The sequence below is a fragment of the Eptatretus burgeri genome, chromosome 2, assembly GCF_056783735.1.
Source record: "Eptatretus burgeri isolate ZD-2024b chromosome 2, Ebu_testis_v1, whole genome shotgun sequence".
Taxonomy (NCBI): domain Eukaryota; kingdom Metazoa; phylum Chordata; class Myxini; order Myxiniformes; family Myxinidae; genus Eptatretus; species Eptatretus burgeri.
In genome coordinates this window covers 10,657,357-10,674,794 of record NC_140962.1, presented here as the reverse complement: position 1 = coordinate 10,674,794, position 17,438 = coordinate 10,657,357, and the positions used below count along the sequence as shown (strand labels likewise).

At 44.3% G+C, this 17,438-nt stretch overlaps 1 long non-coding RNA gene across 1 annotated transcript in view; it reads left to right on the top strand.

Moving 5' to 3' along the window:
- LOC147031412 (uncharacterized) overlaps positions 1-17,438 on the top strand; it is a 40,430-nt gene that overhangs the window by 19,125 nt on the left and 3,867 nt on the right. The gene's annotated exons all lie outside the window — the stretch shown is intronic.

Here is a 17,438-nt window from a genome sequence, read left to right as displayed (position 1 = left end):
CGGAGATCCGGGCCTGGTCGGTGTTAACCACACGTCCACCACAATGAGGTCGAGGAATTAACCGAACCGGCCACACCAGCGACAATATAAAAGGAGCTCGGTCTCAGCATACCTGCGTGCGTCCCTGCGTGTGTGCGTCAGTCCGGCCACCAACGATTTTCCGACAGCGGATACCACTCATCCCTACACAATCGGCAGTGCGGCATGCATGTACGTGCACAGCCGAGCAATACATGCAAAAACGTACACGCAGCATATAACGTGCTGCACATACACGCATGAGGAGGGTGTTTCTTGGCATGGCCAATGCCTAATACATACCCCAGACAGTTTTATCAAAAGAATGAAGAGAAGAGGAGGGGGGGGTGAGAATTTATTTATTTAATTTGATCTTCCTCTTCGTGTGTTGCATATTATTCGGAATTCAGCATCTGAAAAGGCTGTGATGAAAAGGCAGTTGTAGTATTTTAGATGAATTGGATCCAACCCTAAAGATATATTAGAATACAGTTGCGAGAGCAATATACACCCATTGGGAAGAGATGCTCTGTGCTGAGCGTTGGTGCTGCTGAAGTCTCCTGGGCTATTGGACACAATCCTGGACGGGTCGCCACTTTAACACAAGATACCAGCAAGCTGGCACTCATTTCGCCGACCTCGGAAGGATGACAGGCAGAGTCAACCCCACCTGGTATTAATTCAACAGCCGAGTGGGATTTGAACTCGGGATCCGAAGATCCCAAGGCCACCACTCTCGCCATTAAACCAACACCAGGCATAAGAACAATATGTCGTCTGCATTTCAAAATGCATTTATTTCTCTGAGACTACTACTGACACTGCCAGTCGCAGTTATGAGTAAGGAGCGCAGTTTCTTAAATTTCAAACTGATAAAAAAAAATTTTTGCGGTCCACAATGACACAGGATCAGTTGAATGCACATTCATGATATTATTCCGAAAGGTACATTGATGATGTTCTCCAAAAGTTTTTCACTTAACTCACTGAAAAGGAAAAACGAGGTGGATGATTCCAGCAAGACGGCACAACAGCACGCACAGCAAATGAAAGAATGTATGTAGTCAGCACAAATTTTAATGATCGCATCATGTCTCATAGTTTATGGCCACCTCGTTCACCCAATTTAACCCCTCCAGACTTTTATCTGTGGGGAAAGCTCAAAAAACACCGTTTATGAAAACAATCCCAATGTGATAGAATCGGTATCCATGGCATCCAGGATGAATGACTGTACAGCGAGAGTTTCAAAACGTGCCGACGTGTCCAACTTTGCCCACAAATGAACGGGTCGCACTTTCGGCGTTTGCTATAAATTTGCTGCAACTGTTCAATATTTGTCAAAATCAAATCTCCTGTTACCTCTTATGTGTCTTTGTTGTATTTAACAATAAATACTGTTACGGCTGTGGAAATTCACAGGACACCATAAAGGATATCCCCAAGATCAGTTATATCGCTAAGTCCGTGTTCAGTTAGATTTCCCCACCGTTGTTTCATGGACATTATTTGTGTGGACAGGGCTGTGATCTTTGAGTTAGCCGTTATTCTTTGCTGTCGTTATTCTGGATCAACCACATCACCAATCACCTTTTTACAAGCACCCAACCACACCACCCTCACGACCACCACCCCCATGCTAACCACGCCACCATTACAACAACCACACCACCAATCACCTTCTCCACACCCATGCTACAACCCTCTCCGCATCGAAAACCGTCTCTGCCATGGAGAAAGAAGAAGGCGTTCCGATAACGCACGGATTTTTCCTCTTACTTTCCCGCGCTTTGGGACGGGGGAGGGGCGAGTCGAGGGAGAATAGACAAGTGCTACCAGGATGATTGCTACGAAAAAACCCCGACCCACGAGGGAAACGCCCCCCCTTCTGGAAGTTTCCCACAGGAGCTGGAAGGAGGGCGGGGCGAGAAGGGAGGGGGAATAAAAGCGAGTGCTGAATGCAGCGAGGTGTGTGTGTCGTAAGAGAGAAGCTGCGTGAAGAGAACCGAGCCTCTGTCAGGGTTCGGAGTGTGTCTGTCGGGGTTCGGAGAGTCTGGAGAAGCCAAGGAGCTGTGTGGAGGTCTGTGCTCGTGTCAGAGTCGGGAGCTTGGAACAGTCAGTCGGTGGAGGTCCGGGCATCGCGAAGGAGATGCGGGCTGGAGGCGCAGCCCTGCTGTGTCGCGCGAACCTGCACGTTCGTGTAGGGAGAGCCGGAGAGAGCTCGCCTGTCACGCGGAAGGCCCGAGCTCAACCGCAGCTACGCTAGCTGCCGTGGGGATGGGACATCGCCACTCGCCCAATCAAGGCACCACGAGGGTGCAGGTAACCGGCAACGGTCTCGTGGGGCCCTTTCGGTCACCAAAGCCCCACGTTATAAAGGCCCACGGGTCCAGTCTGACTCCCTTGTCTATGAACGGGTCTTTCTTGCTTTTCTTTTGAATGAATGTTGTGGCGCCGTGTCCCGCTAAGTGGAAACTGTTAAGTGTACATTGATAATAACTAATAGATGGTGGTAACTCTTGGTCCTTGCTCGTGTTTTGTGCCTGTCCCGCGCATTGCTTGTTTGGTTGCATGACTGCATGCGTGTTTTTGCATATGTGCATGTGTGTAAATAAATGTGCTTAGTTGAATGTGAACCCGTTCGTCGTGTCATTTTCCCATATTGAACCGCCGTATTGCATTTCGGAATGGTAGTTGGTTCTTGAATACCGATAAAAGAATCGGGTCCGGCGAGGTCTGGCGATAATACCCCGCTCGGTTATCCCAGAATGGAACGAACCGCTTAAGCGGTTCCTGTCCAAGCAGGCCTTCGCCGAGGTACGGTCTCTCGGTAGGTTACCCACGCGAATACTTTGGTATATCGATATTCGGCGATTGACCCTGTTGCGTGTGGGTAGAATATGGACTAGGCCGTGGTGGGGTTAAGAACCCACCCATGACTGGTTTCTGGCGTTGTTCCAGAAAGTCGCGACCGAATTGCTCGTCCGGTGGGTGTGCGGCTGCTATTAGTGAAAAGCGGTTGTTTGCACGCTGGGCGGGCGGTATATTCGTAACATTACTTTTCGCTGAAAGACTTTTTTACACAAGAGGTGTTAAGTCTCCACTGCACTGTTTCTCTTGTATCGCCCTACATTATGTATTGGTTCATGAAAAAGTAAGTGACCACTCTATTCGTTATTGGTGTGTGTATGTCTGTCTGTCTGTCTGTCTGTCTGTCTGTCTGTCTGTCTGTCTGTCCCGAGCATAGCTCCGTGAGTTTTGATCCGATCCTGATAAAATGTTGGTGGGAGGTTTATATCATGATCTAGTTGTGTTTTCCTGAGAATGGGCGTGGTGCGCCCATTATGGGTGGAGCCACGCCCAAAAAAACATGTGTTTTTAGGGGGTAACCGATTTCAATTTGCATCTTCTCCGAGGGGGGTTGTCGAATCTGGCAGGGGTTTCGGTATTTGGTTTGCCCAATGGCACCTGCATAGCCCCACGGAGCTCGATTTTTCATTTTCATCCCAAGGTCAAGGTCACAAGGTCAGGAACTTAGAAAATTGCGAATTTTAACATAAAAATCATACGACCGCCCAAACATTGAGAGCTAGAATGACAATATTTTTTTTATGCATAATCTTGAGGTCATTCCCCACCTAAAGTCTTGAAACCATTTTGCTCTATCTCGAACACCTTGCCCGTGGCGCCCCCTTCAAGTTTGTTTTTACGCTGATTTCATCAAAGTATGGATAATCCGAGGAGTGCAAAATGCCATATAGCCTATATGACGTTATATTGTTCCTGGAATGTTCCAGAGGAAGATTTGCACCAAAGGTCATAATCCTTGACCTTTGACCTTTAAAGTTCACAAAGGTCAAATTTTCAAAGTTGTGGGAATCGAACCGGGTTTTTGACTTTCTTCGACAAACTAACTCCAATAAGATATAGCACATATCCTGTTTCCTTATTTTAATGTCCACAACATTGTTTTGCGACCTTTAAAGGTTATGCAAAGGTCAAATTTTGAAAGTTGTTGAATGAAACCGGGTTTTCGACATTTTGCAGCTAATAACCCGTCACTCGTACCACATCATGTTGATCATTTTTATAACTTGGTCAAACATTATCACATTGTCTCATCCTTGACTTCTGAAACAATCTACATCGTCAAATACCGCTCGTGAACCATCGTCGTCTCCAGACTTGTCTCTTCCTAAAATAATGCATGACCCATCGTTTTGGTACATTTGCCATATTATCTGCATGATTTTATGGCCAAACTGAGTGTTTCAGAATTGTGTTTGTGTGGGTGTGTAAACAAACGGAAGGGGAAGGGCGTGATGTTTATGTTTTGCCAGTGGGTGGTGGGAGTAGAAAAATGTGTAAAGCTTTGTGAGTAAATAAAATTAATACCGGTAACCTTGAAAGCTATTGAGCGTAATCAAGCCAGATTTGCCTCTACTCTCAGGGCAATTCTGCAGACTTTGACTCTCATATAAAAAGGTCCGAGTCCTTTACGATCCGAACTGGTTGTAATACAATTGGTAGTCAGCACATGCTATTGAACTGGGGTTAAAATCCACTTCATTACAAAATGTACAAACTTTTTTTCAGTAATTTGTGATGTAAAAAAAATAATTGGTAGTTATTAACTAAAATTCCAAGTGAATCATATGTTGAAGCAGTGGCTTTCAAACAACTTGCATTCTCCCCCTGGAAGGCAAATCCGACCAAAGGCTCTCTCAGATCATTCCACAACCCCCAGGCAAAAATGCTACAGTTAGAACGAGAGTATATGAGAGTAGTATTCTCATATACTATAGTTGGTAACAGGTCCTACTGCAGGAAAGGAATGCCATTTTTGCTTGGGAAAGCTCGCAACAAGTGTGTGTCTGCTCTCAGGTGAGCCAGAAAACAACATCTGTCCAATCTCACAAATGAGCTTTCAAACTTGTCTCTCTCCTCTAAAACCTGGTGGCACCTTGTCAAGTGTGTCTCTGGTGTATGCTTCCCTTTCATCCCTTCCTTCACTTCAAATGTCACCACAGTCGACTCCACTCGTGAGAAGGCTGAAGGCCTCAATTCTGTTTACTTCCCAAATCTCTCTCTCTCTCTCTCTCTCTCTCTCTCTCTCTCTCTCTCTCCTCTCTCCTCTCTCCTCTCTCTCTCTCTCTCTCTCTCTCTCTCTCTCTCCCCCTCTCTCTCCCCACTCTCTCTCTCTCTCTCTCTCTCTCTCTCTCTCTCTCTCTCTCTCTCTCTCTCTCTCCTCTCTCCTCTCTCCTCTCTCCTCTCTCCCCTCTCCCTCTCCCCTCTCCCCTCTCCCCTCTCCCCTCTCCCCTCTCCCCTCTCCCCTCTCCCTCTCCCCTCTCCCCTCTCCCCTCTCCCCTCTCCCCTCTCCCCTCTCCCCTCTCCCCTCTCTCCTCTCTCTCTCTCTCTCTCTCTCTCTCTCTCTCTCTCTCTCTCTCTCTCTCTCTCTCTCTCTCTCTCTCTCTCTCTCTCTCTCTCTCTCTCTCTCTCTCTCTCTCTCTCTCTCTCTCTCTCTCTCTCTTCCCAGTTGTACTCAACTGCTCCTGGATTCCAGACGGCATCAGCTCACGTGTCCTAAGAACCTGCTATGCTGCTCATGCACTTCTTATTTCTGCCCTTTTCACTTTGTCATTTACCATAGGTCATCTTCCATCTGCTTAAGATATTTACCATAGGTCATCTTCCATCTTCCATCTGTAAATCAGCCAACATCACAGAATCACATAAAAATGGTACAAAAATGGATCCCATCAACTACAGACCAACGAGCTTACTCCCAATCATCAGCAAGGTCATGGAATCCATCGTCGCAGTTGACAAAAAAATAATTCAATTCCTTTTCTCCAACAGCCTAATCTCAGATCATCAATTTGGATTCAGACCTTGTTACTCCACCTTGGACATGCTGCTTCTACTCACTCAACAATGGATGGAAGCCCTCAATATCAGACATGAGATCAGGGCTGTCTCTCTGGACAGATCACGAGCTTTCGATCCAGTCTGGCATCCTGTCCTGCTCTCCACCCTGTCTGCCGATGGAATCCAAGACAAACTCCACTTTTGGATTACTGACTTCCTCCACTCCGGTAGTCAATGTGTGGCTCTCAATGGAACCCTTTTTTCTCCTCTCCCTGTCAAGGCTGGAGTGCGTTAAGGCTGGAGTCCCTGGAGGCTGGAGTGCGAACACCACAAGGCAGTGTTCTTGGCCCCATCCTATTCCTAATATTCATCAACAATCTCACGGACTTTGGAAAATCCTCTTTATCTCTTTGCTGATGACTCTACTCTGTCGTGACATCCCTCATCCTCCTGACAAACAGGCAACAGCCTCGTCCCTCTCCTCAGACCTTGATAAAATCACAAACTGGTCAAACACTTGGAATATGTCTTTCAATCCTGAGAAATCCCACACACTCACTCTCTCTCTCTCTCTGAAAGGACTGCACCACAAACCCTTGCATATACTTTCTCAACAACCCTTTCAAAGAGATTCAGTCACTCAAACTCTTGGGTCTCACTCTTAACAATGATCTCTCTTGGGCAAGTCACATTTCAAAGTTGGCCTCCAAAGCCCGACACTGACTGGGCATCCTCTGTCATGCAAAGTCCTTCCTTGCCACACCGGAACTCTTATCCACCTACAAGGCTTTCATCTGCAGCTTGATGCAGTGGTGCTCTCCCCTCTGGGCTGGATCCTTTCCTTCGCATCTTGCTCAGCTTGATGCCATGGAAACCAAGGCTTTCAAGATCATTGGAATCTTTTATGATGAAGCTGAGTCTCCGGGCATATTACTTCACCATCACTGACAGGTCGGTGGTCTCTTTTCTTCTTCCACCTAATTTCTGGACTTGTATGCTCTGCCCTCTCCGTGATTTGTCCGACCGCCCCCAGGTATCTGCAGGACGCACGGGGTGCACTCGCAAACTCCTCCAAGTGAAACCGCCTAAATCCAGAAACACTGCCCACCTCCACTCATTTATTCACCTTTTTCCCACCTGTGAGACCACCTTCTACATTCTCTTCAATCTCATTCTTCCCTCCAGGTCTTTAAGACAGCTGTTCACCACAATCTCAATACCCCCTCATCCAAAATCGTGACCTTTTCTTCACCCATTAAGAAAACCCCTCAACCCCTCCCAAAATTTTGTTTATGTGTCCATATTGTCCACCCCTTGCATTCTCTACTACCCCTCATCGTTACCTGCATCCCTTGTTTGTCCGTTTCCATATATTTTCTCACTCTTGCCCTGCTGTTGGCGTTTCCCCTTTCTCCTTCTGTTCCTAGTTTTATGTTGCGTGCTGATTTGTTCTGTGTCTTAGCTCTTTGACAAATCTTGACTATGTATAAAAAATAGATATATTCAAACAATTTGGCAATCGCTGTTTATTTATTTTAAGAAATTTATAAAGTATATTTTCTAAAAGTTGAAGCATCTATCACTACAGTAATAAAACCCCTTTGATGCTGTTCGATGTAACTTTATGATTAAATCATATACAGAACTTCAATCCATTCAAATGAACTTGCTAAATTTTTTACCAAACCCAATGGAGATTCCTTATCTTTTTGAAAACACACAAATGCTATGATATTCCTTCAATATTCCAGTTCTACACTTAAATATGTTCAACATTATTATTAACAGTGATCTGAGGCTAATATTGGAGCATGTATGCACATCACATGTAGAACAGAGACATTGGGAAACATTGGTGGATTTAAAATTAAAGAATGTTGGCAGACATGGACGTTAGGCAACACATTACAAGAGATTTGAACCTGATATCTCAGCATCATGAGTCATGGACTCAGATAGGAACAGCAAACAGCCAAATTTATCATAACAGACCAGTTGTTGAAATTAACCCAATTAAATGTAGCCGACGTAGCCTCCATTGCAAAACCTCTAATTAAATGTATGTTTATAACAAGAGCTATTAAAATTGGCAAAACCTCCATTGAAAAAACAATTTGTTGTGATTTGAAAGTGTTTCCATGGACCTTTGCGCTGCTATTTTTCTTGACTCCATAAACATGCAAATGTTCAAGCCAAATTACTCTGTTAATCGGACCTACGGACACAATCTTTTAAAGCACACAGTACTTTGATCTTGATTTCAAAGTTGAGTCAACACATCGTACAACTGGAGTTCATAGAACACCTTACCCCGCACAGTCTTGAGAAAAAGGGGCATGGGCGAGGTCTGCGACCAGAAAATTTGATTGGTCGAGGTGATGCAAAATGGCAAAATATTTTGTCTAAATAATGCTCAACTAAAGGCTTTTTGAGAGTGTGCAGAAGACGATTTTTGTTCTGCAGTGTTAAAGTATACAATTCAATTGAAATAAAATAAAGATTTTAAATGGTGTAGAAAGATTTTTTTTTTTTGGAAGTTTACCGCCGTTGATGCAGCGCATTAGCCGCCACCTTATTTTACACGTTACATTAGTTCATTGTGCATGTTGTTTGTGTCCTTTATAACATCCCTAAAACATTAAGTTTCCTGTTTGGAATGATTTTCAATTTTGTTTGATTGCCAGACAGGCAGACAGACAAAAATAATAATAAATCGCACCCGTGTCTGAAAGAAGCGGCGCAGTTTAGCATTTCATTCTTGTGATGCAAGGTAGTTAGAGTTTCCCCTTGTGTCAATTCAGCGTCTGCACCACTTGAAAAGTTTTTTGACAGACGGATGGACATACCAAACACTGAGGCGGCTATACCGCTTAAAATTGCCTCACTCCTCTCTGCACATGCTCAATCGGGACAAATTCAGAGCCAAAGTACTGCTAAACTAAAGGTTTGTTTTCCGATTCATATCCGATTTTTGTTCAGAATATAACATTTAATTGAAATAAAGTTGTTACTCAATTATAAACTGGCATTTGTCGACGGAAAGACAGACAGACAGACAGAAAAAAGTGAACCAATTGCTTCGTGGCGTCCACTGTCCACATCATCTTTACATTTGCACGTAATACCATTTCAACAAAATGGGAAACAAAGCAATTTAGTGAACTCGAATGAGAAAAAAAGTGGCCCAAAGGAAAGTGGAAAGTATTTACCTCCACTTGAAATCAATTTGACAAACAAAGAGGAAGACTGTTACTAAATGGTAGATCACAGAGGCCTTGAGACTATTTGACCTCACGTTTAGAGTCGACTGCAGGATGAGCGCCTCTTTCATGATAAACAATTCTTCTTTATTCTCTCCAATTCTGAGCCCTCAAACTACAATTGATTGTTATTCAATTTTGCTCACCGTATAATCTTCGATTTTCCTCTGCCTCTTCCGACTCCTAATTCAGGTTGCCAGTTTGTAATTCTTGGCAACCTTCCATTGGCTCTTCTTCTTGCGCCAGAGTCTAAAACCCCACCCCAGTCCATTGCATGAGTTTTTGATTGTTGTCAATACGTCATAGAATTTAATGTTTCTGTCCATTTCTTCAGTTCATTTTCTCTTGTTACCATTGGCTTTTCCTCTTGTCTCTTCTTGCGATGCTAAGATAACATCTTCCCATCATACAGTCTACTTTGTAAAAGACCATGAGTTCCTCTCCCACATGTAGTATCATTGGGATTACACATTCATTGTACACTTTGATTTTGAGACAGAAAGGCAGTTTAATTCTCGTGGCTTTTTAAAATTTTCCAAACGCTGCATGTCCTACTCTGGCGCAAGTCGTGACTTCTTCGGTGTGATGCACGTTGTTTTTACGAGTTGTCCCAAGTGAATATAATTGCTGATTTCTTCAGTTGTGCAATCATCAATTTGATTTTCCTGCTTTCGTGCACAGCAGTTGGATAAGATTTTTGTCTTCATCATATTCATTAACCTCCGCCATCGAAGATCGGAGGTTACTGTTTTCACCCCTTTCTGTTTGTTTGTTTGTGAACAGTATTACGGAAAAACTCCTCGACGGATTTCGACGAAACTTGGTGGGGGGATTAGGTATGGTCCAAGGATCATGCCATTAGATTTTGGACTTGGTCCCCCCCCCCAAAAAAAAAAAATTGTTCGAGAAATATATATATATTTGCATTTCGACATGTTTTAAGTGATTTCCAACCTGCCCCCCCCCCCAAAGAAATTGTTAGAGAAAAAACATTTTTTTTGCATTTCTACATGTTTTAAGTGATTTCCAACTCCCCCCCCCCGCCAAAAAAATTGTTAGAGAGGAAAAAATTTTTTTGCAACTTTTTAAACAAAATTTCGATTTCTTTTTTTTTGAATTTCTTCATGTTTTAAGTGATTAGGATTTCGACGAAACTTGGTGGGGGGTTAGGTATGGTCCAAGGATCATGCCATTAGATTTGACTTGGATCCCCCCCCAAAAAAATGATCATGCCATTAGATCCCCCCCCCAAAAAAAAATTGTTAGAGAAAAATGTTTTTTTTTGCATTTCGACATGTTTTAAGTGATTTCCAACCCCCCCCCCAAAAAAATTTGAGAATTTTATTTTTTGCATTTCTACATGTTTTAAGTGATTTCCAACCCCCCCCCAAAAAAAATTGTTTGAGAAAAAAAATTTTTGCAACTTTTTTTTTCAACAAAATTTCGATTTCTTTTTTTTGCATTTCTACATGTTTTAAATGATTTCCACCCCCCCCCCCCAAAAAAAATGTTGGAGAAAAGAACTATAACTCTGTCAGCACTGTTGACATCATATTTAATGAATAAGATATAAGGTTCACGTGAGTGACCCAGTAGTATTGGCGGTGGAGGTTTTGCACTCTCCCGAGTGCTCCCCCCTAGTTTTTTATTTGATCTTCTCACTCTCCAAATTTAGCTCTTTTGTCATCATTTTCAGTCATTCAGCATTGCTTGAAATTGCAACAATATTGTCTGTGACATGTGGGTTGTTGAGTCTTTTTCTCTGTTAACATTTATCCTTAATTATCCCAATTTTGATCCCAATTTAGCTGGTGCAACATTCATTTTCGGTGTGCTGTGAATAATTTCAGGGAGATTGTTTCCACTTGTCTGATACCTCTTTTAATCTAGATCTTATCACTATTTTGGTGCAGTTTCATAGTCACTGTTCCACCATGATAAAGTTTCACTGAATATGTTGACATGTCTGAAGTTGATGTTTCGGCGATGTTCAGCTTGTATTATGGTATGCATTTGCAAATGGTCAAAGGATTTTTCAGTATTTTTAAAATGCTTGGCGTAGCGGCAATTTATGTTCTCTTGGTTTTTCCATAAAAAGAATGGAAAGATGAGAATGATATGATGGATGAATGTATTGTCTCTGAAAGAAAGAATGCCAAGTTTTTTTTTTTTTTTTTTTTTTTTTTTTTTGTATACCTTGGTTGAGGCTCGTATGAGAGCTAACACACAACTCACAGCAAGGAGGCATGAGACAAGAGGGGCGGGAGTGGAAGGGACAAAACATTGGGGAACAGAGACAGGTGAACTGTTGAAGGGAGAGGGATGGGGATGGGACGGGGAACATGGCGAGGGGAAGATGGACATTAAAGGGACTTTCAGGAAGGAAAGCAGGAGAATTGAAGGAAGTGGGCTTGGGTGGATTATCGGGGGTAGAAAAGATCGAGGATTTGGATGGGGGAAGATAAGAGGTGGTGGTGAACAGCTGTTTTGAAAGCCTGGAGGGAAGAATGGGAAAGAATAGAGTGAGGAAGTTTATTCCAAAGGCGGGAAAAAGAGGAATGAAAGAGTGAAGATGAGCAGTGATTCGTGATTTTGGTAGTTTTACCAGAAGGGGTTGTTGGCGGACCTTGAGCGCCTGTGGAAATGTGGTTGGGACAAATCACAGAGAGAGCAGGGGGCAAGGCTGGAGAGGAGTCGGTAGAAGACAGAAAGACCACCGACCAACCTGCGGTGATTGAGTGAGAGGCCCAAAGACTCAGCTTCATTGCGGGAGATGCCAATGATCTTAAAGCCCTGGTTTCGACAGCGTGAAGTCGAGAAAGGTGGGAGGCAGGAGCACCAGCCCAGAGGGAGAGCAGTACTCCATCAGGCTACGGACAAAAGCTTTGTAAGTGGTCAGGAGCTCAAGAGGGCCGAGGAAGGACTTTGCACGACGGAGGATTCTCAGTCGGCGACTGGCTTTTGAGGCAAGGTTGGAAATGTGACTTTCCCAGGAAAGGTCATGGCAGATAGTGAGACCCAGAAGCTTGAAAGAAAAGACTTCTTCCAGAGGATTGTTGAGAAAGTGGATGGGGGTTTTGTAAACGGTCCTTTCGAAGAGACATAGTGAGAGTGTGAGATTTGTCTGGATTGAAAGACATGTTCCACGTGTTGGACCAGTTTGTGATTTTATCCAGATCTGCAGTGAGCGAAGAAGCTGCTGCTTGCCGGTCTGAGGGATGACAGATGGTACGGCAGAGGGTGGAGTCATCGGCAAAGAGAAATAGAGGATTTTCCAGAGAGTCCGAGAGATCATTGATGAAAACCAGAAAAAGAACAGGGCCCAGAACGCTACCTTGAGGAACTCCAGCCTGCACAGGAAGAGGGGATGAAAGAACTCCATTTAGGGCCCCACGTTGACTGCGACAGGAGAGGAAGTCTGCGAGCCATGAGTGGAGATGGCCTTGAATACCATGGGAAGAGAGTTTGGTGAGTAGGGCAGGGTGCCAGACTGTGTCAAAGCACGTGATATGTCCAGGGATACGGCTCGGATTTCCTGTCTGGCATTGAGGACCTCCATCCATTGATGGGAGAGCAGAAGCAGCATATCTAGGGGTAGAGTGACCTGGTCTGAAACCAAATTGATGATTGGAAATCAAGCCATTGGAGAAGAGGAAGGATTTCATGTCTGAAGCGATGATGGATTCCATAACCTTGCTGATGATTGGGAGAAGGCTGATTGGTCTATAGTTACAGGGATCTGTTTTTGCACCTTTATGCAGGGCAGTGATGTTAGCAGATTTCCAAGCAGATGGCAGATGAGCTTGGGAAAATGAGAGGGTGAACAGGAACAGAGAGAGAGGGTGAGCAAGAGCAGAAGAGCAGGCTTTGAGGACACGTGGGCTGATGCCGTCTGGACCGGGTTGCAGAATCTGACTCGAGGTTTGAAAGCAAGCTCTCCACCTTGTCAGGAGAAAAGGATACAGAGTCCAGGGACAGTTGGGTGCGACTGGGTAAAGTGGGTAGAGATAGTGATGGGTTTGGGACACAAGATTTAGCTGCAAACACCGAGTTTAGACATTCAGCTTTATCACGTGTGGAATCAGCAGTGCGGCCATTTGAGGTAAGGGAGGGGATGGAGGGGGAACATACACCAGAAACAGATTTGATTAAACGCCACCAGGATCTTGAGGGAGAGAGGTTTGAGAGCACAGACTTGAGATGAGAAAGATGTTGTTTTCTGGCTCTCCTGAGGGTAGCTACACCCTTGTTCCGAGCTTTGTGGAAAGAACTGAGATTGCCCTCAGTTGGGTTTGCTTTCCATGAGGCAAAGGCAAGTTGTTTCAGGACAACTGCCTCGCCACAAGCTTCAGTAAACCAAGGGCGGGAGGAAGGGTAAGACAACTGAACACGAGAGGGGATAAATCTGTGCATGAGGGAGAGCAAGTTTCTTTGAAAGAATTCCCAGGATGAGTTGATGTTTGAGAAAGTAGTGATAGGAGACCAGTCTGTAAGTTTGATGGCTGCTCGAGACCCTGCCAGTCGGCTTGAGTGAAATGCCAGACTCGACGGCGGTGAGGTGGTTCTCTGGATAACAGCCAGAGAGATGTCCACTTTAACAAGGACGTGGTCAGAAGAACCAATTGGAGCGAAGGAAGAGCAGCAGATATTGTCAGGGAAATTTGTCAAAATCAGATCCAGAAGAGATGGAGTACCATTGGTTGAGATCCGGGTCGGGAAGTTGACTGATTGAGTCAGTCCCAATGAGTCACAGAAAGCTTTTGCTGATGTCCCATGGCAGGTGAGAGAGGTACCCACACCTAGCCAACTGGCGTGATGACAATTGAAGTCGCCACATAAGAGGAAGAGAGAGTTTGGATGAGAAGATAGAAGATGGTCCATGTTTTCGGAGGAGTGAGGTGTAGATGGAGTCATCACTGTTCGGTGGACGGTACAGTACACATATAAACATGAGGTGGGAGTGGAGGGGAAGCCGAAGCCAGAGGTATTCCTGGGGGTGTGGGGGAGTGAGAGCAGTGCAGGGAGAGTGAGGAATAGAGTCTTTGATGAAGAGAGCAACACCTCCACCAGGACGAGAGTGAGGTCTGTCATAGCGTAAGAGGGAGTAACCAGGGAGAGATACTTGGGAGTCAGACACGTCTTGGGAGAGGAAAGTTTCTGTTAGGCAGATAATGTCTGGTTTGTCAGTGGCAACCTGCATGGAAAGATCTGAAAGGTTTGAGCGAAGGCCCCGGATATTTGAGGTCCACACTTTTAATGAAGAGGTAGGGGAGGAGGCTTTGGGTGCAGGAGGTGGAGGGGGCGGGGGAGGGGTAGGACGAGGGACGAGGGGAGAGGTAAGGAGGGGTTGCTGAAGGAGTGTGGGGTATTGCAGAATAGCGAGGGGAGGGGGCCTAATGAGGAGGAGAGAGAAAAGGCTCTGTGGTGCTGGGAGAGAGGGGGGACAAGAGACAAGGAAGATGGCAGTTGAGTATTTGAGGAGGTGGAGTGAAGAGATGGAGGTGAGAGGGCAGTGGAGGGAGGCAGGTTGGTGGGATGAGAGGGGGCAACTTAGAGAAGGAAGAGTGAGGGGGGATGAAAGGTGGGAGAAAGGTGAGGGGGGAATTTTTGAAAGAGGTGAGAGGGAGGCTTGGAGGGAGAAGAGTGGGATGGTTGCTTTGAGAGTGAGAGTGAGGGGTGAGGGGGTGAGTTAAGGCACTGGGTTGGAAAAAAGAATGGTTGATGGAAAGCGAGCATCCATGGCAAACTGTGGTTTTTAAAAGTTTTAGGTCAGAGATGCGATTAACACAATTCTTGATGGATGCAATGAAGGCGAATTCAGAGCATGGAGAGAAGAAGCGCTGTAATAGTTGGATTTTTTAGGCAAGGAATGAAGGAGAGGTCTAAATGAAAGCAGTCTGTTGAAATAGCAGAAGAGTAGTGCATTGTGAAACAGTAAAGAGACCACATGTGTGAGAGAGGAAGATGAAGCATCATAAGATCGTTTTTGTTGTTAATATTAATGTATGAGAGAGTTCAACAGATTAGGTCATGGAAATGTAAAAAAAAAAAAAAGAAATCGAGGAAGACGAGGAGGAAGTTAAGAGGAAGAAGAAGTAGCAGAATCGGGAGAAGGTGAGCGTATGTTGTTGTTGTTGTTGTTGGGTATATTTTTTTTTTTTTTTTTTTTTTTGAGATAAGAAAGAGATTAGTTGGGAGAATGGGGATGTTTGGAAAGTGGGGGAGGATGAAAATTGAAGGTAATGGGGAGGATAGAAATTGAAGGTAATGGGAGAAAAACAAACAAAAAAAAAAAAAACGATCGAACACCAAGTGGAACCGGTAGGCCTCAAGCCTAGGACTAGGCCTCAAACACCAGGTAAGAACGTCGACATAAATACTCACAAAATAGCACGATTTTTGAAACAAAACCGAACTAGGAACACACATTAACATGTAGGTGAGAAAATTAAACAGTTAAAACGGGACAAATAACAACCGGAACTTAACTTTGAGAATGTCAGCAGGGAGCCCCGAAGGAGACCTCTTGCCGCTCAAAACCGGAACCGGAAGTGATTAGATATCAGGAATATCAGGAAGTTTAGATATCAGGAAGAATCATTATATCATTGAAGAAGAAATTAGAAAGAGAAAACTTGATCGGTGTGGTCATATATATGCAATGAAGGTCAGAAGATGAAGTTGTAAAGAAAGAAATAATGCTCATGGTAGAAGGAAGAAAGCCAAGAGGACGTCCCAAAAGCACATATTTTGAAACATGTCAAAGATATGGAATGTTGGGGTTGGCAAGAAACTGACGCAATGAATAAATCCACATGGAGGAATGGCATCATTCGACGAAAAGCCTGAAAAAGATTGAAATGGTCATAAAACTAGTTGTTGTTGCTGTTGTTGAAACTTCGGGATGCATGCATTTTTCCAATAATCCATTCTGGGTTAACTTCCTCAAATCACAGGCTTACTGCCCACCTAAACTCTTTTGCTCCTCTTTTATCTCATTTGTTAAACTGCATTCCTGATGTTGTTCAATCACACTCTTACCTCCGGATCGTCAAACAGGCAATGCAGTTCTATCTCCTGGTATCCCCATCCTGAGCCACATTATTCACGACCCCCGTTATTCCTACCGAACCTAACCCCCTACAGACTGACACCCTGGCTCTTGCAGGTTACTGTGCTTCCTTTACTCCTCTTGCTCCTGTTCTCCTCATTGTTAATTTCATTCAACGAAAACCCCACTGCCTTACTGTCATGTTGTTGCCTTTTTAACCTCTACAACCTCGAATTTCAATGAGTATCAATCTTGTGCAGAAATATAAGGTTTAATTTAGAAATGAATCTCACCACGGAAGGGAATGAGTAACACCACCTTGATGAAGAGCAAATGATTATTGTCGACTGACAAAAACAGAATTTCAATGAGGCTGGAGTAGTAAGTAAAAAAAAAAAAAAACCCAATTATAATCACTACTTATACCATCAATATGGGCCAGCAGGGGAAGCTCAAGAACAATGGTAAAGAAATACAATCAAATGTGGGTGAAATGATGTGTTGTGTTGGATGCATTCAAATTATGGTTCAGGTTTTTTTCTAACAAGCCAAACTGAAAGGAGGCGGTGTGTGGGACAAGGTCTTGACTTTGAGGCACGCGGACTGCTACAAATTCCCATGTTCTCTTGCCTGTTCAGTGAGTAAAACACATTGAGTGCACCTCAAACATTTGTGTCTGTCAGATACTTAACATTTTTTTAGGCCAGCAGGGGAAGCTAAAGAAAAACTTTGAAGACATGCAATGAAATGGGGGTGGAAGTAGTAAAAGAAAAGAATAAAAAAAGCCACGAGATAATCTGACCCTGATGCGAAGGAGCTGAAAACGGGAAGACATGCGGAGCTAGAACCAGGAATTTCAGATCGAGTCAGAGATAACAAGTTCAGTCGATGCTGCTTGAAGAATTGTTCCAGCAAATAATCAACCAATGGAGCAGTGGAAGTATCCTGGGGGTGTTGACATGGTGCAGGGTTGTGCAGTGGGTCAAGGTGAAGAAGCCCTGAAGTCATTCCTGGCACACAAATCACTGCATTGGCAGCACAGTCTCATTGGTACAGGTGAAAGAACCTTGAGGCACCAACGGTACGTAGGTTAACCCCGCAGTGGGAACATGTAATAGAGTCCTGAATATGTTTGTCGTGTTTAAATGGCGCAGCCAAATTTTAGAATTGTGAAGGACGGAAATATCACTGAACCAAAAAGAGAACTTTGAGCCACACACAGGATGGAGTACAAATTGCTG